The sequence below is a fragment of the Microtus oregoni genome, unplaced genomic scaffold, assembly GCF_018167655.1.
Source record: "Microtus oregoni isolate MIOR12 unplaced genomic scaffold, Mior012 000010F_ref0000083, whole genome shotgun sequence".
Classification (NCBI taxonomy): Eukaryota; Metazoa; Chordata; class Mammalia; order Rodentia; family Cricetidae; genus Microtus; species Microtus oregoni.
In genome coordinates, this window is record NW_024543069.1 from 12,083,419 (window position 1) to 12,109,544 (window position 26,126).

The 26,126-nt window shown below is 42.5% G+C and overlaps 1 protein-coding gene and 1 pseudogene across 1 annotated transcript in view; one reads left to right on the top strand and one right to left on the bottom strand.

Moving 5' to 3' along the window:
• Positions 1-26,126, bottom strand: part of Ppm1l (protein phosphatase, Mg2+/Mn2+ dependent 1L) — a 201,985-nt gene that overhangs the window by 95,440 nt on the left and 80,419 nt on the right. The window lies entirely within an intron of this gene.
• On the top strand, positions 14,013-15,169 carry LOC121453005 (annotated as a pseudogene).

Below are 26,126 nucleotides of genomic sequence, written 5' to 3' on the forward strand. Positions count from 1 at the left end.
TTTCTTCAGAAGCAGCCGCAAGAGGGCGTTGGTTTCCGCTAGCTGGAAGAGCCCTAAGGTTTTGCATTATGGAGTTCTAGAACAGTATAGGAACCGCGACAAAAATTATAAACAGCAAATTTAGAAAGTTCAGTGCAATGGCTCAGAGAGTATAGTTACTTGGTGCCAAGCCTGTCAACCTGAGTTCTATCCCCGAGACAAGCAAAGACAGAAACTTTGTATGGCTCCTGTTTTGTTCTCCGACCGCCACACGTAGCCTGTAGCACCGTGCGTACCCACACACTAAGTAAATGCAATAAAAACATTTTTTACAACTTATGTAAATAAATGCAAGGTGCCTGACTGTCTTCTTCTGAATGCAGGCACGTTGATGGTGCAGGAACTCAAGGCTGAGATGCTGCAGAAATACAAGCAGCTTTTGTGTCATTTTCGGAAACCTGTGTTTTGCTTATGAGTATATGACATATACAATCACTTGTATTTCTTTCCTGATATAAAATTAATATGTATTAACATTGGAAAACATAAATACAAAGCATATTAAAAAGTCAGTAAAAAGCAACTGTAACCTTTTGCCCCCAAACAGCTATGAAACTTCTGATGTATTTTCTTCTAGTCATTTCCAGTACATATAAAGATTATACCAAATTATTGCTTTGCATTCATTTTCTCCTCGCTAAGAAGCTGTGAGAATATCAAATATCCTCGTAAAACTACTTTGCAGCTTTTTAATATTTTACTGCACAGATGAGCCACAATTTAGTGCTACTTATTACACAAAGTGCCGTCACAAAACCTATGGGATGCAGAGCTTCAGCCTCGGTCGATACAGGAAATGTCTTCGTTCATTGATGTTGAAAGGAGTCTTAACAACATTCCTAAAACAGAACAGCCACCTGGCCCAGGACAGTCCCAGGTGATGTTCACCTGACCAATGCCATCAACCAAAGCTTACCTACAGCAGACCCATCCAGATGGTTGCTGGATTCCCTTCAACCTGAGGCAAAGATGGAAACAAGGCTCTACTGGGGTATATGGATGGATGGATGGATGGATGGATGGATGGATGGATAGATAGATAGACGGACAGATAGATAGGAGAGGTAGGTAGGTAGATAGATAGAGATGATAGATAGATAGATAGATAGATAGATAGGAGAGGTAGGTAGGTAGATAGAGATGATAGATAGATAGATAGATTATAGATAGATAGATAGATAGATAGATAGACAGACAGAGAGGTAGGTAGGTAGATTAGATAGAGATAGATAGACAGACAGACAATAGAACTGATATAAATATATCAGTACCACCCACACATAGCTAATGATATTATACACTTATAATTCATGTTATGTAATGATTTCTATTGCTGTGATAAAAACCTCAAACACAGACAACTTAAGGAAGAGATAGCTCACTCTGACTTATGGTTCTAAAACAGTTAAGAGTTCATCGTGGCAGAACCAAGGAATGACAGCAAGTGGCAAGCAAGCTGAGAGATCACATCATCTGTAACCACAAACTTGAGACAGAGAGTGAATTGGAACTAGGGAGAAACTTGAAATGTTCAAAGGCTGCCCCCGGCAAAGTACTAACTGGGGACCAAGGGCTCATATGTCTGAGCCTGTGAGGAACATTTTGTCATTCCAACAACCACAGTCCTGAAGGAAGTAAGATAGACATCTGGCCATGAAATGAACTTCTACAGAGAAGGAAGAACCAGGAACCCAAAACAATTAATTAAGACAGGGTGAGGAAGATGGGGACAGGCCGGAGTACATAGAACTTTCAGGGAGGTGGAGGCAGCTGGCTTCCATATTGGCTGTGAAGGGACAAAGGTAGAAAACCCAGCAAGGAAGCTATGTAATGGCAAAGGCAGATGATAGTGTCAAAATAGGGGACAAAGTAGGGGGAGATTAAAAAAACGAGGCCTGATTCTAGATATGCCTTTTGAAGGTAGAACCTGTGAGAATTTCAAATGAGTTTAAGAGCCCGAGGTTTTATTTTTGACTAACTGAAGATGCAGCTGGAGGTACCCAAATGCCAGAGATGCCATCTAGTGAGAGAAGAACAGGACAATTCCGGTTTCGGTGAAACACGCACCAGGACTTCAGTTTTGGGCATATGAAATCTGATATATAATTAACTATGATAATATAGTTTAATTTTAAAAAAACCAAATGGAACAAATATAAGGGTTTTATGTACATCATAAGCACAAATTTATACATACTAAAACATACTACCAATGGTATCAGATTAGAACTAAGGGCTGGGGACATAGTTTAGTGGTAGAAAGTCTGCCCAATATGCACAGGATCTTAGCTTCACACTAGTACCACTGAGGACAAAGCATAGAGATCCAGCTAGCACAAAATACCAGTGTGAAATTGTGAAATCCTTACCTGAGCCTCCATTAGCTCAGACAAAGATAGAAGACATGAATTTATGGCATTTGCAGAAAAAGAGAACTTGGGATTATCAAGTTAAATAAAATAAAACTACTAAGAAAGACAACTATCTTGTTTTCTCCAATAGGCAGGATCTAGCTTTAAAGAAAAAAATTTTTTTTTTCTTCTGAGACTGAGTTTCTCTGTGAAACAGCTCTGGCTGTTCAGGAACTTACTCTGTAGACCAGGCCGGCCTCGAACTCACAGATCCGCCTGCCTCTGCCTCCCCACTGCTGGGACTAAAGGCGTGCGCCATCACCACATGGCTGGGAAAGAGATATCAAAACAGAAGCGGGGTTATTTAAAAAGAAGAAATGCAAGACAGGAAAAGGGGGGTGAATTATATTCAAAGCACATGTTTGAAAAAATAATAAAACTCATTATTTTCTACAATTTAAAAATAAAATTTCAAATGAATAAAAAAGTCCTTTTAAAAAGCTAAAGATATGAAGAGCAGAATGATTTCATTAGTAAGCAAGTCTATACCTTTGAACTCTTTGGAAAATCATCTATATGCAAATATTCATTTCAAACATGTATGCATCATTTATAAAAAATTGTTCACCTAACTGTCCACATAGCAAATCTTAGTAAATTCGTCAACTAAGAATGGTTCAGGTGTTTTTCTGTATCACAAATCAGTATGAATAAACAGTAACTTACAAATAACAAATCTAACAAATTCAAAATTATGCTAAGATATGAGCCAAAAAGAAAATTAAAGCTAAAGTTAAAAATTCTTTGAAATTTTAAAATACTATATAATCGCTATAATCCGAAGCACTATACGCCACACCTAAACAATGTGCTTAAAGCTGTACGTAGAGCGGAAACTAGCTCCTCACTTTGAAATGTTTTCTCTCATTCTTTCTATTTTCTGTTATTAATCAAATTGGCTCCGTGTTGGCACAACCATTCTACTTGGCATTCACCCTCTGTGCCAACTCCACCAGCACCTTCGTAAAGCCACTGCACTGGGGACCAGCAAGATGGCTTGGTGGCTATAGGCACTTGCTGCCAGGCCTGTGTACCCGAGTAGTAAATGTGTGGGAGGGGCCAGATAGGTCTAGGACTGAATTCTAGCTCGGCCAGATACCCAATCTTCCTCATTTATAAATAGGGTCTGGTATCATCTATTAAAGAGGTTTGCAGGATAAGACCCCAAGCACAGCATCAGGAGCGTGGTGCTGGGTCAAGGGAGAATATTATAACTACTGCAAAGTAAGATGAGTTAAGAAAACAGCCTGAGATTGCTAGCGTCGCGGGCTTGGGAGCTAACCAACTTACCATACCCTGGTCCTGGCCCGTTATTTACTATAACCTGGAGCAGGTTAATTCATGTCTCCGAGTCTCTCTCTCCACACCTGTAATTCTGTAAATGTGTTAAACTAGAAATTGGGAACACCACCTCGCAGAGCGCAGGACGCAGTGAGTGCTCCCACAAAGCAGCTAATAGCACCGCTTCCACTCTGCCACAAACGCAGGTCGTCGTGAGGTCTGCTGAGGTGCCAGTCTGATACGGAGGTGCACACCTGTGGCCCTGGCCCTACAGAGACCGAAGCAGAAGGATCACAAGTTCAAAGCCATCCTGGCCTACACAGCAAGCAACTTCACCCAGGCTGCACTGGGAGCAAGTTATCGGTGCGGTAGGGCGAGCTCTGAAAACATCCAGATAGGTGACCGTGGTTTAGCAGGGGGCAGAGTAATCGAAGCCTCACAATTAATACGCAGTATCTCATCAAGTTCTCTTCTCGGATAACCCATTTAAAATCCTTTTCATGAAGTCAGATCATTAAAACCTGACACCAGAGGAATAGCTAAGAAAGCCCTAAGCAGGCCCCACTTCTCATTAATACAAATTAAATCCCAAAAGATGCATGGTTCTCCACCCAACACTGTTGCTACTTACTGAATTTCCCTCTGACCTCCAAGCATCAGCTATGAATAAGCCGTTGTTTGGATTCTGACTTTGCAGCTGCCTTTGAGAATAAGGCACCTTGCCGTCTTCATTGTTCAGAATGGCTCTGGTTCAGCAGATCACTCTGTACTTCATGCTTGGGGTCGTGTAAGATTCTGCATTGTAAAAGAGGAATAGGTGTGGCGGGAATGCAAGTCTGGCCCGTTATTCTTTGCTGAGGACTTTTGTCCCTCCAGTAAATGATACAGGTATTGCTTTTTTTTTTTCTTCCTTCAAAAGTCAAGGCTAAAAGCTAAAATTCTTCATGTGGTTCTCAAACACTCAGGATTACATGTAAGGTACGCCCTCTGTATTAAAACATCACTGCTAGTCCATCTTATGGACACTGAGGGGTCTCATTAAATTACACCCAACTTGAGTTTCCTAAAGTGGGGCCACCTATAAAATAAATTAGTAGTTATAAGAATAAAAAGAAAAGAGCCCCAAACTCGTTTAAATTAAGCTGTGAAGAGTATAGCGCTGGTGAGTTCCAGGGCTTCAGTGGGCTGCTTAGAAAGCTTGCAGACGTGTTTGTTGCAGGGTTGGGAAGATGGCTCAGAAGGTAAAGGCACCTGCGCCAATCCTGAAGATCTTAGTTCGATCCCAAGGACCTACATGGCTGAAGATGAGAACCAACGCCCACAAGTTGTCCCTTTGATCTTCACGCTTACACTGTGACGTGGACAACCACACGCATCACACATATACAAAGCACATGTTAAAAATATCTATTAATGATTAGCCTTAGCTCCCCGTTGGGATCAGAAAAATTAATTATAAAAATGAATTATACAACTTACTTAAAATGGTCTTTAAAAGTCTAGCAGATTTTTTATTTGGTTTTAACAGGAATGAAGGTTGAAATGACTGAGAAACTCACAAAGTCAGGTTTGTACTTTGGGACCACAGACCAATCTATCTGGGCCATGGAGGAGGGGTAACCTGGGTCTTTTTGACTTAGGCCTTCTGATGGCCATGGAGGAGAGGTAACCTTGGTAACCTTGACTTAGGTGTTCTGATAGAAAAGTAACATTGACTTTCACCTTCATATTTTGACATCCAGAGACTGGTTTGTGGAATCAGGAAAATGGCAGATGAGACTAAACAGCAAGCTCTGCTTGTTCATGTCCCAGGGATAGTACTGAATAAAAACGCAGAGTGAGCAATTCCAAATCCTAGCCGGAGGAAAGGCTGTGTGTAGGAATATCTCAGAGACAGAAATCTTTTTTTTTTTTTTTTTTTTTTTGGATTTTTGAGATAGGGTTTCTCGGTAGGTTTTTGGTTCCTGTCCTGGAACTAGCTCTTGTAGACCAGGCTGGCCTTGAACTCACAGAGATCTGCCTGCCTCTGCCCCTGAGTGCTGGGATTAAAGGCGTGTGCCACCACCGCCTGGCTCAGAGGCAGAAATCTTAACAGCACATGCATATTCCTACAGGTATTGCCCTACATGGCTGTCTCCAAAATTCTGTAGAGACAGAATATTGGTCCCAAAAAACTAAGGGGAGATGTTACGTCCAATAGGAAGTACATGGATCTTGATGAGAGGAATGCAAGCTCGGAATAGTCTGAGGTTCTTGGCCAGGAAATTAGGACGTCTTGCTTCTGAGAGTTGCTGCAGACAGCCTTCTCTGTCTATAATACTACGATGTTACGTTCAATGTGCAATAATTGGATAAAACCTATTTTATAGCAATGACATAAAGGCATGCATACAAACCAGAAAAAGTGAAAACCAAACACTGGAACTTTTAAAAGAATACAGATATGTCTAAGCCAGGTATGGTGGCACGCGCTTTTCATCCCAGCCCTTGCGGGGCAGAGACAGGAGGATCTCCAATTCCTGAGTGAGGTCAGCTTGAAATAGAGAGCTCGTTCTAGGACAGCCAGGGCTATACAGACAAACTCTGTCTCAAAAGGAGAGAAAGAGAGAAAGAAAGAAGGGAGGGAGGGAGGAGTGAAGGAAGAAAGGAGGGAGGGAGGAAGGGAGAAAGGGAAGGAAGGAAGAAAGAAAGAAAGAAAGAAAAGAAGAAATGTCTAAAACAATCATGATTTCTATCTTTTTCAATGAACTGCAGGAATCCCATGACAAACTGTAATCTTCTTCACCCATAGCGAAGACAGTGTGTAAAAGCGTATCCTGTCTCCAGTCTAAGAGTTGAGTCTGAGAAACACACATACGACGTGAGATGCTGCACCAGTCACAGCAGAGCCTTCCTAACACCAAGCCAAACTCCCAACCCCATACCCTGCCGTCCCTTTGCTAACACGCTTGCATGGACATTTTTCGTCACAGCTTTTTATAAAATCTTTTACTAACAAAAATTTAACCACTGGGGAATGGGGGAGAGGACCTTAATTAACGATTCACACAACTGATAAAGAAGGAAATCGAATACCCTAGGTCGGGTCAGTAAAGGAGTTGGGGCAGAAAGTAGGAGCCTAGAGAAGGTGAGGCGGGGTCCTGGCAATCCTGAAGTCCACCAGAACTGCTGGAGACCTACGCGACTCCTGCTCTCCCCACCCCCGCACACCCCCGCACACCCCCACCACCCCTAGGATGATGTGGCGAGAGAAGGCCAAGGTGAAGGAGAACAGACCAGCAGCACCTTGGTCATGGGAAGAGAGCCTCCAGGGAGGTGTCACCAGGAGCTCTGGAAGCCGAGGTCCTGAAGTCACAGGAAATGAATGCCACACACTGAACTGCCCTCTGTGAGACTAACACTATTTTTTAAAAAATATATTTATTTATTATGTCTACAACATTCTGTCTGTGTGTATGCCTGCAGGCCAGCAGAGGGCACCAGACCCCATTACAGATGGTTGTGAGCCACCATGTGGTTGCTGGGAATTGAACTCAGGACCTTTGGAAGAGCAGGCAGTGCTCTTAACCGCTGAGCCATCTCTCCAGCCCCCACTATTTTTTAGCTGTGTAAACTTGCTGAGAAGTTCTAACTAAAGGTGCCTGGTTTTGACTTGATTTCATGGCATTAGAAATCTTATCCATTAAGCATTCCTCCAATAGTATTTGAGGAAACCCTAAAACATCCATGAAAACGGCCCTCTTCCCGTTTGAAGGCTTCTGTGCCAGATTAAACCATTTAAACCTGCATCGTGGTGTGGTTGGTAATTAGCTTTCAACGACCATCCAGCTGAAGTCCAACTCCTCGAGTTCACGGTTGTTTACTGGGGAATGGTTCCACAGTGACGATGCAAGCATTAGTCACTGAAGATCACTGTGAAGGGTGTTACCAGCATCAGCTCCACAGGGTCGCTCCCATCCCAGAGACAGAGCTCACACGGCAGGTTAGTCTCTACTGTCTATGGAGAAGAAATGAGGCCACTTGTCATTTCTTAAACGTCTTTGCTTCCCACTCTCCATTCCTTTGTAGTGAGGTTCAGGCATGCCCGTTAGGTAGATGCCTGTACTCACAGCAATTAGGGGGAGGAAGCAAGAAGGTGACAACTCGTGGTCATCCTTATCCACACAGTGAGTTCAAGCGCAGCTTGGGATAGATACGTAAGAACCCTGTCTCAAAAATAAATTTTTTTAATGGTAAAGGAAAAGTTAAATAGATTCAGGACCCATGAGATCATTTAACACAGCACTATACAGCAATATATATTTATAGTTCTGTGTGGATATATTTCCTATTTTAAAAGACAGGGAATGAACACATCTTGTTCCCTATCATGAAATACATCTCCTCACGAAGTTCAGCTAATTCGGTAGAGGAGTATCATGTAGCAAGGAGCTTTAACAGCAGCGCTTCACAGCACAATGACAAACCCACGTCCACGCTGTTAAGAAAAAACAAAACAAAACCAAGTCCATTGCCAGCTTTTCTTTACCATCCCCCTGTACCCCTTCTGATATCCCACTTATAGTAGTGAATAAATGTACCTACCGGAACTCATGGAACCTGTCAAATGCTTGCTCTTTGTTGTAGGTCAACTATAACTCGATGAGGTTGACCAAAATTCTAAAGCATGCATTTAAATAAAGTCCCAGGTCAAATGCTCTCAGACTGAATATCACTAGACTCAAAGGCAGCCACGGTCTGCTCGGTGCCAGCACATGAGTGATTAAGTACTGCCGCCCACACAGCGTCTGACATTTAATGAGGAAGCCGCGGGAAAGTAGAATGTGCTTCACACTATGATTAATATAGGATAACTATATTTAGTTTCTATTTGAACATTTCCCCTTCTCTCCCTACCCCTGAACCCTGCTGAGGACGTGGTAGAAATCCGAACGCTAAAAATCATCAAGTTTTGATGAATGAAATAGACGGGAACAAGACAGACCCTTCTAGGACAAAATGAGCCTACCTCTCCCACTGTCATTTTTAAACTGGTTGTAGTTCATTTAAAGTCAGATGACATAAGTAACCTCTGAGGGTGGCAGCAGAGTGAGCCGGGGATAGCAACGATGTGGCCTCTTCCTTCGTATGCTTTTATCTACAGTAGCGAGAACCATGTTCCTCCAGAGAGGAGTGTTCAAATCCCACCGCTATAGTTACAGATGAGCATATGTGACGAGACCTTATTCGGAGGCTGGGTATTCGGAGATATAATAAGTAACATCAGGCCATAGATGATTGTGGTGTGCTTAATTACAGAAGCCCTGGGAAACTAATACAAAGCTTTCAAATTTTTATACGGTGTAACTGTACTACCTACTCAAAAAGCAATCAAATTAAGGAAAACAAGTTCTGCTTTTTTTTTTAAAAAAAGAATACAGTTGAGGGGGTTGGAGAGATGGCCCAGTGGTTAAGAGCATTGCCTGTTCTTCCAAAGGTCCTGAGTTCAATTCCCAGCAACCACATGGTGGCTCACAACCATCTGTAAAAAAGGTCTGGCGCCCTCTTCTGGCCTTCAGGCATACACACAGACAGAATATTGTATACATAATAAATAAATAAATATTTAAAAAAAATAAAATAAAATAAAAAAATACAGTTGAACAACGGCCTTGAACCTATGACATAAATACCCATATTTTTCCTCAAAGCTTTGTCTATTCCTTCGTTTGCTCATTTATTCAAACGTAGTGCAGGCTCCACTGAGCACTGAACGCAATCGTCTAGCTAAGATCCTGAAGAGCGCATGTCAGGAACTTTCTGTCCTTCGGGATTGTGTCTACCCAAGAAATAAACTTCTGGGAAAACATGGTAGCCACCAATCCTGAAGGCTCAAGTCCTGGGAGTTAAGACCACCCTTTCAAGAGTTCCTTGGCCATGTGTACACCATAGACGACCTTTGTCCTTCCCTTTACTCAAAGAGGAATGATGTGGAATTCATGGCTATCACTTGATAGGTGTGTGGACACAATTGAGACAAAAGCCACCAGAGACTATAGTCATTAGGTGTACACATGACTTAAAATCCCACTACAAACACTGAAAACAATAAATACTTGTTTTTTTTAAAAAAAGCAATAGACAATACTTGAAATATAGGCAATTTCTGTAATGACTGTGAAAATGTGAACAGGACATGAGCGAGTCACACTGGAGGTCCCTCTGGCTTAGGAAGAGGGGAAGGGCATCTTAAAGTTATTTGGGAAAATACTATCCGAAACAGAGCCATGCACAGATCAGGCTGGGCACACTTCCTCACACTGTCCTCTCTTCTTCCCTGTCCTGGCTAGTTTTATGTCAAGGGAGTGGAGAAAGAGGGAAAATTAAGAAAAAATGGTAAAGAAAAAAAGAGTGTCATCTCTTGGAACCAGGGCCTCTTATTGGTAACATATCATTTAACATGCATCTTCACATTAAAATTAAACATTTGCTTTCTCATTCCTATAATTTGCAGCATAATAGCACAGTACTCTTCAATACCTAATTATGAATATGCATTAATACTTTAAGATAGAAAACATTACCTCACAGAAGCCTATCTTTAAATGCTTCTGCAATGCGGGGAAAATAAGAAACTGCTCTCTTTATTAAGAATTAGATGCAATCACGTGTTTCAAAAATTACCAGGAAGTAAGACCAAGACTCACTGTCTCACTATGAAATAACACTGCGTTTCACTATACCCATAACTCTACCATCAATGATCTGAGAGGAGGCCCAGCCCAGGGCTTTGAGGTGGCCCTCCTCGGCATCGACACCGTCTATGGCCTGCTGGAGTATGTAAAGGTCCCATGGCCCCATGAGTGAGATAAATAATCTTTTAACTATATGAATACTGAAGAAATCAGAGAAAGCGACGACAGGATAAGATCTGAAGGAGGTGGGGCTGGGGGAAGGTAGGAATAGGCACAAGGAAGAGAAAACGTTTCTGCCTGCTCGAAATGCCCAAAGTCAACCTGACCTAGTCAACCGTTGATATTGGCACACTGGGAGTTGGTTTCAGCTAAAAACGGAGACAATTTAGAAGGTTTTATATTGCTCAAAGGGGTACGTGATAGAAACTTTAAATAACATGAATCTAAGTACAGATTCTGTGCTTTGGGGGGAAAAACCCCACAAGACACGATTTCCCCAGGAATATGAAGTAGTTGGAAGACATATTTGAGAGCAGAACAGTTTGCACTGCTGCTAATCTGATAGCAATGAAAGCTCCCACTCCCCTGCAGTAAAACTTTATGATAAAACTCCATCCAGAGGATAGAAAAACGATGCTGCGTTTACTTTCCAGAATATGTACACTCCATGAGCACACATTCTTCTTCAAAGCACAGAACAGCCCCTTTCCAACAAGCTTGCTTGCCAAACCCTTCACCTTTAGTGATTTCTGAAAGATCTCATTTCCATTTTTCCAGTTTCATTGTATTCAGCCATAAACCTGAAAGTTCATATTTACTATTTGCTTCTGGACATAATCAAAATAACTAATATACATCATGGAGCACAGGGGTGAATGGAGGGAAGAAGGATTACAAAATTAAAAAAAAAACACCAAAAATCTCTCGTGCATGCTCTCTCTTTTTCTCTTTCTCTTCAACAGAGACACAGACAGAAGATGACCATAGGCACAGCAAGAAGGACCACACTAGGAACTGGTCCTCTGGTATTTTGATCCTGAGCTTCCTAGCTTCTACAACTGAAATAAATAACACTCCCAGTGTGTGGCATTCCAGGCAGATGAATACGTCTCAATCGTAACCTTTGCAACAATGCTTTCACCCAGCCCAGTATTTGCTGAAGAGTGTCAATGTATGTGTGAACGGAATTACCCATGTGCAATCCACACGGACCATCGTGGTAGCCTACATAAGCAACTGGAGGTCAACATCCAAAAATAAAGGTCATTTTCGTGAGGCAGACCTAACTGGAAAGCAAGAGAAAATTGCTGGATTGGATGAGATCAGGTGTGTTCAGGATGACATAGCCAGAGACAGGAAGATGCTACGTGGGAAATACACACTGATACCTAAGGCTCCTTAGCTGAAATGAGTATCACCCCCAGCTTGCCATAAGCCTGGAAGTGGGAAAAACTCTACAGGTCGCAACTGTTAAATTTCTTTCAGGCCGAGAATGAAGAAGGTTCTCTGCTGAAAAGTAAGCTATCCAAACACCTTTTAATTGTGAACAGTTTTTACAGACCTGTACTAGCCCACACGCTAAAGATAACTTTGGGGGCGATTACCTAGATCTAGGTCTCTGCAATGAAATTCCAGAAAAAAAACTTTCAGACCGACAAAAAGGAAGCAAGGCTTTGTCTGTGAGCAGGTTCCTGCAGAGTTAGAAGTTCCAGAAAGTGGCAGTGGCGTCTTTCTCTGTGGCCAGTTAGCAAATCCAGCCCTTTCCTCTGTGGTTCTCAGGCTATGATTAGTTGCCTAAGTGCAGAAGTCGCTCCCAAACCATACAAAAATAGCAGTGGCTTTCTGTCACAGCCAGGCTCAGGCTGCGGCACTCAAAAGCAGTATGAAGTCTTTTCTCATTCTCTTCTGTGTCATTAGGGAAAATGGGACCACACCCTCCCAGCATGGTGCCTCAACCGCTATAGCTGTGCCCACAGAGAGCCCCCGCACTAAGTGGACTTCTGGTAAGTTGATGCAGGGTTGCCAAGTTTTCAGAGGCCCTGCTGCTTGCTAGGAAATCAATTCATCTCCATAAAAGATTCAGCGGTACCCGCCTAGAGGGATAATACAGCATCTGCAGCGATGTGCGGAGGACTTTCAGAGACCAGCTTGGGGCTCTGGCGAGAGGCACAGAGACATGGAAGCCTCCTCCCATTGTGTTTGCCGGTGTTCTGCTGTAAATCAGCTCGGCTCAGGAAGCAAGGCATGAGTGGCATAGAGAGCGCTGAAGTAACCAGGGTCTCCCTAAGTACCGCTCTCACCTTCCTGTTCCAAATCAAGCCGAGGCCAGCACTCTTTGCCCCCGTTCCGTGCTACCAAGTGTGACGGGAAAATGCACACATGGACATAAAACCAGAGTGGCTCCACAGGGTCCCTCAGAAGCCCTCAAACTCTGGAGCTCCCTTTACAAGCCATTTAAATAGGAAGCACTAACAGCAAGGGTGTTGACGTTAAACGCTCGACAACTGGTATTAGAGTTACTTTGAGTTGTTTGGGTCCAATGGCTATACTTCCAGCAACTCCAAAGCTGGGGGAATGCTCAGCCAGTGTTGAGAACTAGACTACAGACCCAGAAGCCAGGTAAAAGGCTTGATAGGTGGAGCAGGACGCCTGCTGTTCCAGCACTTGAAAGTCTGAGGCAAAGCAAGTGAGCTGCATCCACAGATTTTTGATTCAAGGGAGAGATTGCCTCAATAAGTAAGGTGGAGTATTAAAGGAAGATTCCTGAAGCAAATCTCGTCTCTATGAACACATGAATATGCCAGTACCCACGTGAACATGCATACATATATATGCACACCATCTATACAAAATAAACGCGGTTTAATGTAAGTAAATGTTACCAATTAAACAGGTCCCCATACAATTTTTGTTTTCACACTTTCCCCAACAGGGTAAACAATATACCTTAATAATACTTCAGGACTAAGTCTCACACCAAATGGGAGGTGTAGAAGTGTAGTCTTTCTGACTCAAAGCGAAATGTGTAGAACGGGACAGTCAGTGTGAAGAACCCTTTTTAAAAAAGAGTGTCAAGAAAGAGAGAAGGAAAAAAATGTGGAAAGCTCACTCAGCCACTGTGCATATCCAGCATGGCCATTACAAACACCCAGACCCTGAGTTGGTGCTTCTTTGTCCTGGGTTTGGGTCCCAGTCACTAACGACGTGACCCAGACAAGTCTCCCTTTAACTTCATGCCAGGCACTAGGCTACGTGCATGCGGCCCTTCTTATTAAACACTGCATAGTGCCTGGCATGGAGTTGGACTAGCTGGGTCCTATTCCTCTCGAGAACCCCAACTAATATAAACAGTAAAGCTCTGTAACCTTACTCCCATCAAATAATTTTACAATATCGGTAGAAGGGACATGAAATAATAAAACGGAAATGGGAGAACTAAATCAATTAAGTCCACCCCATATCAGTAATCCTGTCTCTAAATAGAAAGTCTGATTCTAATAAAGAGTATAAACTGGCTGTTGACGGTGGGTGGGTAGACACTGGAGGCTGGAAGGGCTGCCGGGATTCTGAAAAAAAGTCCCTTGAGTGAGTGATCTTGACCCATCACATGGGTCATTTCGAACCAAGCATCGAATCACCTCGGTTTTGGTTAGATCCGTGTAGAGTTCTAGCCACTGGGGCGGGTGACTCAGAGTGCAGCTCCTGCGAAACCCGGCATTGTCTGGTTTTAGATAAAGACCCAGGCCGCAGTTGCTGTGGGATTCCTAAACGATAGAGTTCCGAACTGCAACATCATCCCACATTTCAACAAGATTCAAGACTTTAGTGACACTTTCCACAGACAATTTCATATTATTGTACACGGCCTAGACTTTGTCATAGCCAGAAGAGAGATCAATGAAATATCTCTTCTAAATTATGAAGATGGTATGCCGGATCCCATTATTGTTTGGGTTAACACGGAGGGGCTTATTGGGATGCAGAAACTTTTCAATTATCCCTTTGATAGATGGGAACAGGTTTTAAAGGAAATACCCAGCTGATTTTGCCTGGAATGACTACTTGTATTGAATGCACACTGAAACTTTATCCGACACAGGTCAACTTCCCCATGTATATCATTGCATCTATGTCGTGGCCACTAGAGGGGCCACAGTAGCCTAAAGAACAGCCTTCTGGAGATGGGGTACCATTAGATGGAGATGACCCTTAACATAGTCAGTGGATTTTCCATACATCTGAAAGAAAATGTCACAATATAATATTAGACGTCTTCGCTACAGACTCCTTCAAGGGGTAGTAAATTAAACATTCCTGTAGTACATAGCTTCTCCAAATGCAGTCATTGCAATCAAGTGTTTTAAGACGGCCACAAGTACAAGCATTCCTCTTATTAATAAGCTTGCATCCAATGATGTAGACGGACTGTACACATACACACTGAAGCAGAGAAAAAGGAAAACTGCCCTGCTTGTAACCAGCGTCCTCAAAACAATCAGTATTCCCTGTCAACTAAACTCCAAAAGGTTCTAACCTTGAGTTCTAAGACTATCTCACCAATAGTGCTTCTCTGCAAATGAAGTCTCCAGCTACCACAGGCACATCAGAGGAGGAACTCAGGACACACCTACAGTCAGTAACGTCAAGTGAAGAACACACAAATCTTTGCAAGTCGTTAAAAGAAATTGGGACTCAATGGACAAGTACTGGCTGCTGCTAACATCATCACAGCAGCCTGTGCTATTCAAACTTCATTTTACTTAAGATATATAGAGAGAGATAGAGAAATGTATATTTATTTAATTTATATATTTATATAATTTATTTACTTAAAAATATATTTACAGATAGATAGATCTATAGATAGAGTCTTAGTTAGGGTTTCTATTTCTGTGGTGAAACACCATAACCAAAAGGCAAGCTGGGGAGGAAAGGGTTTATTTGGCTGACACTTCAGCATTGCTGTTCATCACTGAAGGAAGTCAGGACAGGAACTCAAACAGGGCAGGAAGCTGGAGGCAGGAGCTGATGCCGAAGTCATGGAGGGGAGCTGCTTACTGGCCTGCTTCCCATGGCTTGCTCAACCTTCTTATAGAACCCAGGACCAGCAGCCCAGGGATGGCACCACCCACCATGGGCTGAGCCCTCCCCGACTGATGGCTAAATGAGAAAACGCCTTACAGCTGGATGTTCATTAGTAATATGATGACAACGAGGCCCGGAGAGAAGAAAGACTACGAGCAAACGCACTGCTTCATCAAAGCAAGACGAGCGCCGTCGCATGTGTGAGTCTGTGATTACGGTCAAAGAAAGGAGTCTTCAGCTTGCATGTGAACACACACGTGTATGAAAATGTATCCTTAAATGGAAATGAAGAATTAAGTTTTAAGAGCATTAAATATTACAACATGACATCTAGAGTCTATCAAACACAGGCCGTTTATTCATTACTACTCATATAATTGCGGCTATCCAAACGTGTATTAATTATTCCAGAGTTTAATTTGTCCACTGTAATTTGTAGACAGTATTATGGCTTAATGCCTGTGCGTGAAAATAGAAAACATTTGTCTTTATTTGCCATGCCACAAAGGCCAATATGCACAATTTTAAACCTTTGCTGTTAAATTTATGTTTAGACAGTCATCACTATTTTGCAAAATTTATTAATAAAAATTGTACGTTGTCAAAATAAAACCCAAAATGGCTTAAAAGAATGACAGTGTTTATTGTGTTCATGAATCTGTGGTCTGGACAGGGACTCAAGACAGTTTACGCCTGCTCCACTCCACGACAGCTGGGCCTCCTTCTAAGCTGCAGCTGGGAAATCATGTGATCTCTTGCTCACTAACCAATTGACTTGTCCCCTAAGCCAGGAACATAGCTGGGGACCAGAACAGCTGGGCTCCTCTGCCGTTCTCCTGCCATCTTTCCCTAGGATCTATCCTACACGTAGACTCGGAGTGCCTGGACTCAGCGCTCCGCCATGTGTTTTCCGCTGCTGTAAAAGGTTCTTAAGACACGTTACAAATTATAAAAAGGGCCCAGTGAGATGGCTCAGTGGGTAAAAGGACTTGTCGCTATGCCTGGAGGCCTGAATTCAATCCTGGCGACCTACCTGGAAGAAGGGAACTAGCTCTGACGAGTGGCAGGCTCTGTGGTAGAGTGCTCCTCCCACTAGGAAATAAATAAATGCAAATTTTTTTCCCAAAAGAAAGCTTTATTATTGCTCATGTTGCCTTCAGCCCACAGTCAGCTGAAGTGATGCTCTGGACCCACGCCAAAGCTTATCTCAAAGGGGATGATGACAGACAATGCTATTTATGTCGTTGAATTGGGGAGGGGTGAAAACAAGGAAGAAGTTGGGGTCCTGATATCCCCTTAAGGCGCACTCTCTTAGTGACGGGGCTTCTTCCTCTCACCGACGAGCCACAGGTGGGCCAAGAAGCCTGTGACACACGGCTCTTTAGGGTTACTTATTTCTAAAAACCATAAAGGAAACGAGGCCAGAGAGGAAGTGGCGTTGCCTTTTATGGTGTCGCTGAAGAACTGGCATCCTTTCCATCCCTCTATGTTCCATTGGTTCACCTGGGTTTAAGGAACGGGAACACGAACTCCCACTCCTCAATGGAGGCGTGTGAAGTCACACTGCAAGAAGTTACCGGACAAACAGGATGTGTACGGGTGGGACAAATGTTGGAACAATGTTGGAAAATATGATCGGCCGCGGTTACCTTACTTTTCATAGTATACTGATGAGGTTTTTGATTAAATATCATAGGAACCAATTTTGGCAGGCTAACAGGAATTTTCTTATTTTTTTATTTTATTATTTTTTTAATGTATTGAGGACTATAAAGCTTGAAAGAAAAGGTGGAGGACTGATCTAGAAATGAACCAGGATTGCAAGAGGCTGGGAGGAAAGCTGGGAACAGAAGTTAACAGATCTTTGTCATCACTGCTGTGGCTGACCGAACAGTGATCCCTGGACTCTTGATGTCACCAATAATAAGAGAACAAACTGTCAGTCTCTAGGCCGTGCCCTCACACTCTGAGGTCTCAAGTCTGACCCCTTCGGAAAACGAGGTCTGCCGTCCACGGAAGCTCACAGAGCACAGGTTTCATTTCAAATAAGAGGCTATCCTAGGCTATAAGAGACTCTGTCTCAAAGAAATATTTTCTAAAATAAAAAAAATCTAATATAATTTCAAGAGAAAAAAAAACAACAACAACAACACATGAACCAATTAATATCCAAGAATTTTACTCTGGGTGTCTGGATGCTATCAATATTCTCCCTAAATCCCTCTCTAAAACATAATGCTTTACTATTTGCCCCCTAAGCCTGACAGCGAACATCCAAGATTCACACTTCTGAAATCACTGAGTGCTTGCTGACACTTGGCTTCAGTGCACACTAAAAGCCCTTATCAACTTTCAACACGGAAGGAGGATCTCAGTTCGGGCAGTGACTTATCTCTCTGGGAAGACTGTCCTGAGTCTGCTGAGAAAAGATCTATCTTGCACAGAACACAGTGTCAGTATTATGGATCAATGAGAACAATGAATAACTGGAAAAGAGACGCTTCAACTCAAACACAGAAGGGAACGTTTCCTAATCAGTAGTCACCTTCTGACTTTGTTATAGAATCTACAAGAACCTTGGGGAAAGGGGCATGCTAATAAAATGATTCAGAACGACAACTAAAAGTAAAACACTCTTCAATATTGTAAGGAAAATGGGTTTGGAGGGAAGGAGACAAGAAAAGAAACAGCTAAGGGCTACGGGGCCTGTTGACTGGCAGTGAGTCATTACATCTTAGAACTGGAAGCGACCTTAAGGTGGAAGCCACCATTTCACACCAACTCAAAAGCTATCCTGGGAGGATCAGAGAATCTGCAACCCCTTTTAGATAAGTGTTAATACAGACAGAGAGGTAGGTAGGGAAGGACAGGGCAGAGGAAGAAGGGAATGCTTCCCAGTCAGCCAGTCCCCAGTCCGTGCAAAGAGCGTGAAACAGTGAGCTCAAAAAACTAAAGACCAAACTGTGCCCAACTTTAAAAAGACATCTGCAAGCCGATCTAACAGGGGAGAATTATTAGTACATTTACTAATTAATATACTTTAGATGGACAGTTCTTAGTTCAGCCACCAAATGAATACGTTTCAAAGATCCCCTCTCTGCCTTTACAGCTCTGTCTCAGCTCTTCCATCACTTAGAGTGGAGAGCAGCCAATCCCCGCCTAGAACAGAACACTTGTGGTGCATCAGGACTTCTGTGAACCATCTCAACCTTCCACCCTGTTCTTTTTCAGTAGCTCAGCTATGTCCCTTCAATCTCTTCCTCTTTAGTTTTTAGGTACGACCTTTACATGATTCTCGATTCTTTCAAACTACTGTCTCTTCCTACTCACGTTCAAATCCTACACAAATAGACTGAAGCAGTGCCAAATATAAGAAAATTATCTGTAAAAGTATAATAGCATACTCTAAAAATGAATATATATGTATGTAATGAATAATAAAAATGAATATATATATGCGCATTTGCATTGCTGGACTGAAATGGGAATAAAAATTTCAAAGGATCCTAAAACAGATCTTTGGATTTCAAGTCAACTACTTTGAAGTTGTGTATTTAAACGTTCAGATTTTGGATCCTATCAAAAGGTCATACTATTTAATTTCTGAGAAATTGCAGATACATGCTCAGTAAACTAGAAAGGTCCCACTTCTCTACCAAGATTTAAAAAGAAATCTTTCCCACAGCTGCCCTTGCTTCTAAAATTATTAATTCAGGATTTGCCAAAGGCTAAAACCATGCTTCCACATTTAAGTGAAACGTTACAGAAGAGGAATTTAAATAATCCTCTATTAATTACTCTGTTTTCAAAATTTTTTATGTAAAAACCTCTCTTCTGTGGGAGGCCTTCAGTAGGTCTAATTACCAGCTTCAGAACAGCCAGTTATAATTATAACACTTCAGATTCAAAGTTGTTAAAGCCAGCCATCCGAACCATAGCAAAGCAATGACCATGAACCATTAAAGGTCATTGTTGACCACAGAGGCACAGTGATGTCCCCAGCACTTCGTCTGGCTCTCAGATTACTGTGACATCTTCAGTTCTTGATTTACTACAGATTACTACACTCTACAAGTCCCAAAGCAAGTAGCTCTTAATATAACGGCTTTTTGAAAACATATAATAAAATAAAATCTGGCGTCTCTACTGTGAACTAAACAATCTTGTCATGGTGTTGCTGTATTCTTGGAGGCCATTTGGAGGTCAGTTTCCTTCTTCTGTTTGGAAAGGAAGAGGGGAAGAGTTTCCAAGGACAGAAGAGCTGCCACCGCCACCACTGCCACCCTCGAATGTGTGGTCTGCCTTCATAAGATTTGGCATCATCCTCGTCTAGAAGGAGAGGCAGGAGGAACTAGAAATATAAGCCCTCTCCTGAAAGCAATGCCAAATTGTGCCGCCACGGAGATAGATGTCAAGAGGACCACATTAACAGCAGGTGGTGAAGAGGCACAGTAGTCAGGACAGCATGAGACTCCACAACGGTGGACAAGCCAAAGCCCTCCAGCCGCAAAGCCTGCAGCCCGCGTCAAGGCTTCTAAGATCTAAGCAGCTGCACTCTTGACAGCTGTCTTAGAACAAAACATTTCCACAGCCGATCATGTTCACAATTATTTGACTTTTATTCATTGATTTTTGTTAACTTTGATACAGGATCTTATGTATCCCCAACCGGTCTCCAGTTGGCTATGTAGCGGTGGATGGCCTTAAACTTCTGATCCTCCTGCCTCAACATCCTAAATGCAGGGCTTATAGGTGTGTGCCACCATGCCTACTTTAAACATCTTTCGAGGGCAGGAAATGAGCCCAATTTACACACACACACACACACACACACACACACACACACACACACAGAAGGGGGCAGGAACTATGAGAAACCATAAGTGAAACTATGAGAACTATCAAAAAATTGAAATTCTATTTTCATGACCCTAACATTGCTCCTCACATCCCGCTACCACTAAAATCATAGGCCATATAACCAATGGGTCTTACAGTCCAAGATAAACAAGAGCTCTATCTTGAAAATGAAATTTGAAACTTCGATAGACACAAAACACCATAGATACTATTAAAACAAGGCTGAAAAGAAGTTTAAGATGTGCCTGACATATAGTTGCTATTTTAATAACTAGATGCTTTTACAAGCCACGTCAAAGTTGAACAGACGGGGACAATGGGCAAAGTATGTGAGTGTGAAATTTACAAAAGAGAATGTCTGTTTATCGCTGCTATTGTTGCAGCTGTAATTTCACACTCCTGCCTTTACCCTAAGGGTCCTAGTTTAGGCTGGAGAAAAAAACAGAAAGGAAAGCATGTTTGCCCCACATACCACCCGTCCACACTACCAGCACGCGCTTGTTAAAGCCCCTTCCACACTTTGTTCTACTGGATGAGGGAATCAAGGACACACACAGGTGGCCCGGAACAGCTGTGAAGGCGGCCCAACACAGAGCCACAAAATCCCTCAAAATCCAATTTCTGCTCCTGCCGCCGCCTTTTGAAGCTTGCTGGTGTTGGCAGGCGCCGTCCTGCTGTGACATCAAAAGGCAGAGGTAGAAAGTGAAGAGGCAGCTGAGATACAAAGCCCAGATTCCAAGCATGAGGCTCCAGCATGGCTTCTGATCAAAACACATTTCCAGAACTAGTTAGATAATAGACATACCCCAAGAACCAGGAGGTGGGCCATGACGTTTGAGAGCCATGGCAGGCACCTGACCAGTGAGGAAATGGGACCTCGTTTCATTGAGGCAGCCGTGTTTGTCCCCAGCTCTCAGATTTCTCAGTGCTGGGTGCAAGTTTCTCTTTTGGAAAAGCAAACGTTAACCATCAAATTAAATATGTTTGATTCAAAGTACAGAGAACGCGGTGGTACCTGTGAGGCATGATGAAAGAGCAGAATTCTGTGTTCTGAAACACGCAGTCCAGCTTCGTCCACTCTCCTAGAACAGTATTTACATCAGAAATAAGTCAATCCCTCTTCTCCCAAATTTCAGGGGAGGCCCTGAAACCTGACCCCATTCCTTAGGGTTCCCCCTGAGGAATCTTGGCAGGGTATCCTAAGACAAGCCATAGTCCTGAAAGTTGGTTTGTATCTGCTGCCAGGCACCCCTCACCATAGGATAAACACCAGGACCTTCCTTCGTCAACAGTGGAACAGAAAGACTAGGCAGTGGGTACCACCTGCATATCTTCTGAAGAAGACAGGTCTCCAGCCCCTTTTGAAAGTGTCGCATATGAAGCATGCTCACTTTGCTGCACAGTTTTGTAACAACTTGACACAGGCGGGAGTCAATCGAGAAGAAGGATCCTCAATTGAGGAAATGCCTCCATGAGATGAGCTGTAAGCAAGCCTGTGCGGTATTGTCTTAATTGGTGATTGATGGGGGAGGGTGGTGCCATCCCTAGGCTGGCGGTCCTGGTTTCTTTAGGGAAGCTGGCTGAGCAAGCCAGCAGAAGGGAGTCAGTCAGCAGCTCCCCTCCAAGGCTCTGCATCAGCGCCTGCTTCCAGCTCCTGCCCTGCTTGAGTTCCTGCCCTGGCTTCCTTCAGTGATGAAGAGTGCTGTGGAGTGTAAGCTGAATAAACCCTTTCCTCCCTGAGTTGCTCTTTCGGTCACAGAGTTTCGTCACAGCCATAGAAACCCTAACGAGGCTACTCTGGCACGCACAGCTAGGTTACAGAGGATGAAGACAGCATGCCCCCTTCAGTCCCTCAGTAGTGGAAGCTGATCAAACATGCATGCTTCCTCATGGCCTGGTCACAGACCAGCCTACTCTTTCAAAATGGTCCTTTTCTTCCCCTCAGGGAGCAAACTGCAATCCTGCATGGAATCAAATGGTTTGTGTTATTTAAGCCGAATTTTGATAATGTTTTATAATATATAATATATAACGTGACATAATTATATAATGTCATATTATTATATATAAGGTAATAATATATTATTATATATAAGGTAATAATATGACATTATATAATTATATCACATTATATATGATTATATCATATTATACCACATTATACTTTATAATTATATAAGTATATAACATGTAATGTGTTATTATGTTATCACATATAATGACATATTTTATGTTATATATATATTAATTTATATATATAAACTACACACATATGTATATGTAGGTTTTTTATTTTCTTTTTTTTTTCAGGACAAAATTTTCACAACTCATAAGGGAGAAAGATAGGAGGGGAAAAGATGAGAGATGTCAAGAAAAGTTGTCTGCAGAGTAATAATATTTTAATAGCATCTTAACAGCACAGGAGAGAGAAGAAAACCCAGTTGAGGGCTGTGTATGTGCCCTTAAATCCGAGATAAAGGAATAGAAATATAAACAGTTTAGCAGGTCTCTTTGTCCTGATGCAAAGACAGAATATAGACCCGATTCTAGGCCAAAGTATCAGATAAGAACCTGACTTAAGATTTTGGCTGTGTCAATTATAAGGTTATGGGTACTCTTAAGTGTTCATTAAAAATTCAAAACGACCAAACAGTTTCCAGTAACTGCATATTATTTGCTGATTGCCTTTCTTCTCAGTTCATTATGAAGTTGTAAATTGATTCTAAAGAATATAAAAGGCACTAAAAGAAGGCTCTTGTTTGAGTCTCGAAATTACCCTGAGTGACTATGAATTAGAAAAAGAGAGGTAATCAAATGTCCTATCAATTGTTCAGAACATCTCCCGAATAAAGATACGGAACCTAGACTATAAAGGGGCGAACTATTGGCCTTGAGAGAGATGGGTCACAGCTTGTTAACACAGTATCATAAAAATCACATTTTGTAAGAGATCTTGAAAATTATTCGAGGCTGCAAAACTCCAAAGGCATTTGATGCCTCTATTACATGATATATATCATCGTCATCTGAAATACTAAGAATTAAGTAGTAAATATGCAGCAATTCTAAAGGAAATATACAGATGCCATGAAGTGTGGAACTGAAGCACGATTAATAAAAGCTCAGGGTCAGAAATTGGGGTTCAACCTGAAGATCTGAAAAGCAAAACAGCCAGCCACTGGCTCTTACCTCGACCTCAATCTGAAATGGCGATCCTGCCTCCAGGAATCTCAGAATGAAACTGTGTCTGAGAGCTGTCTCCCCGCATCTTATGTTCCTTTCTAGAGTTGGGATTAAAGGCGCGCACCACTGGGATTAAAGGCATGCACCACCTGGTTTCTATGGCAACTAGTGTGGCTTACCTGGTCTGTAAGGCTGACCAGTGGGGCTGTTTTACTCTCAGATCTTCAGCTGGTCTTTATTAAAATACAGTTGAAATGCCACTACATGGGTCTTTTGAAGAGAAGAGAATAATATTGTAAAGCTCTGTCCTGTTTTTCTAGAGCCAGGCTTCAGTAGGCAGAGTTGAGCAAACAGCTCCAGGGGCCCTAATTTATAAACCTAGTATGTGGGACCACCCCATCAGTATTGGAGCCCAGGGTGCCATTGCATGGCCATTCGATTTACTATCAAAGACAGAGAGGAGATTTTATAAGTGGGATAGGGGGGCTTGCTGTGTTGAAATTCAGATGTGTTTTATCCAGGTATCTTTCTAAGCATGGTGGGGTAGGGGGTGTGGGGTAGGAGGTGTATCTTCTTATTTCTTGGAGGAAGATGAAAAAAAGCCACCAGCAGTTTTCACTCAAAACAGGCTTACTGAGTCTGTAAGTTGATCTTATTGAGTAAGATCAAATGGCATGGGGACATTCTGTGCATAAGAGAGACACCAAAACACATTTTTAGGAAAAAATGCAATTGTCCTCCACTAACTCCGGATACCAAGATACACATTTAATATTACCAATTTGTTTAGTAATTCACTACGAATCCACTGTGTAATAAATAGGTATCTATAATCACTATTGATGAGTCGGTACAACTCACTGAAATAAAGAATTAACTAAAGTGTATTAATTTGATAAGCCTATATCACTCACTCAAAAGAACTGACTGCTTAAATCTGGAAATCTGATAGAGGATACATTTGGCAGAACTAAATTCAAATGGAGAGCCATGATTTTAGAACTAACTGAAAGGGACTAATGACTGCACCAGCCATGGGCATTAATTTGAAAATGGCTTCAGGCTACGCAGTCTTGTAATGCTGTCTTTAAGGTCAACAATGAAGTACCCCTTTGACTTTCCTACTGCCTACCACTACCTCAGAGATGCAGAGCGCCCTCTAGGGTTGGGTGCAGTCGTTCGGGTGTCCCCTCCATCACAGCCTTTATGATCTCTTCAAGGAGTCAAAGGCTCCCTCATCTGTCACTGCAATGAAGCCACTTTAGAGCCTGTTCCTGGCCTTTGCAAAGGAGCTCGGCTCCCGCTTCCTGATACTCAACACCAAGGCTGGATGCGTCAGAATGAGTGACACCAATAAGCAGCATGAGAGAACTTTTGAAATTTGATTTTCAAAAACCCTTCCTTGGCAAGTTTTCAGTAACTTGTATAAACTTAATTTATGAGTTGTCTCCATCTGCAGATACTACCTGGGCGATTACAGTGTTGGCGTAGTTTGCCTACATGACACTGGGGACAAAAGCCATAGTGACAAAGCATTCTACCATTGAGGTACATGAGCAGCTGCTGGGCTTTTGCCTCAAGTTTGGACACCAGCTAGATGCAAGCTCAGTTATTCAATCATTAACGTGTATATATGTGTTGGGTGGAGAGGAGCATACGGCGGCCCGAAGTGGACATCTGGTGTCTTCTTCTAAGATGCTCACCTTGATGTGTACTGAGGCAGGTTCTCGCTGAATCGGAGCTCTCCACTCCCACCTAGTCTTGCAAGGCACTCAGCCACCGAAATCCATATTTTTTAATTCATGGCCAATTTTCCTACCTTCTCACAAAGTCTACATTCATATTAATATAGGGCCTGTGGTGAAACATGCGATATCGTCCCAGCACTGAGGAGACTAAGGTAGAACAGCAAGTCTGAGGTCAGCCTGGTCAACGATGAGAAAACAACAACAAAACCAAATGAATTTGATACTTTAAGGCTTCTACAACATCCTGTGCTTTACTTCCTGTTGCAAATAATGCGTTCTGTCTAAAGCCCCATAGAAATCAAGCCTTAGCTCTGGGAGATGCAAGTATCTGTAGGACATTTCCTTTTTATCTTACTTGTCCATGTATGTCTGGGACCTGACGGAAAGTAGATGCTCAAACACCACATCTGCCAAAGGAACTGACGGAGATTTGAAACCAGCTCTGCCTGAAAGGAGATAACGGGATTGCTGTGGGAGTCTACCTTTGATTTAAATCTCCCTTCACAGAGCGGTCAGGAAGACAAATGAGATTCCCAGCTCTCTTTGGGAGTTGAATATTTAAAGAGAGTCTGCAGGACCCTGGCAGTTCAGTGAGAAGGGTAGCCAATCTAATAAACTATTCTGAATTAGGAAAGAGATTCTGTGGTGTTCAGGAGATATATGGGCACCGCCAGAACCAGTTTCTTTATGTACCCAAGGGTGGCTCATCTACCCGCACTCTCCTGGCTCATCCAACCGTCTTGGCTAATCAGTTGAGTTAGCTAACTTGCTTCTGAAGAGGTGTTCTTAGCCAGGTTCACAGATCCAAAAGGGGCTTTGTAGAGGGACGTGCTTAACATCTGGAA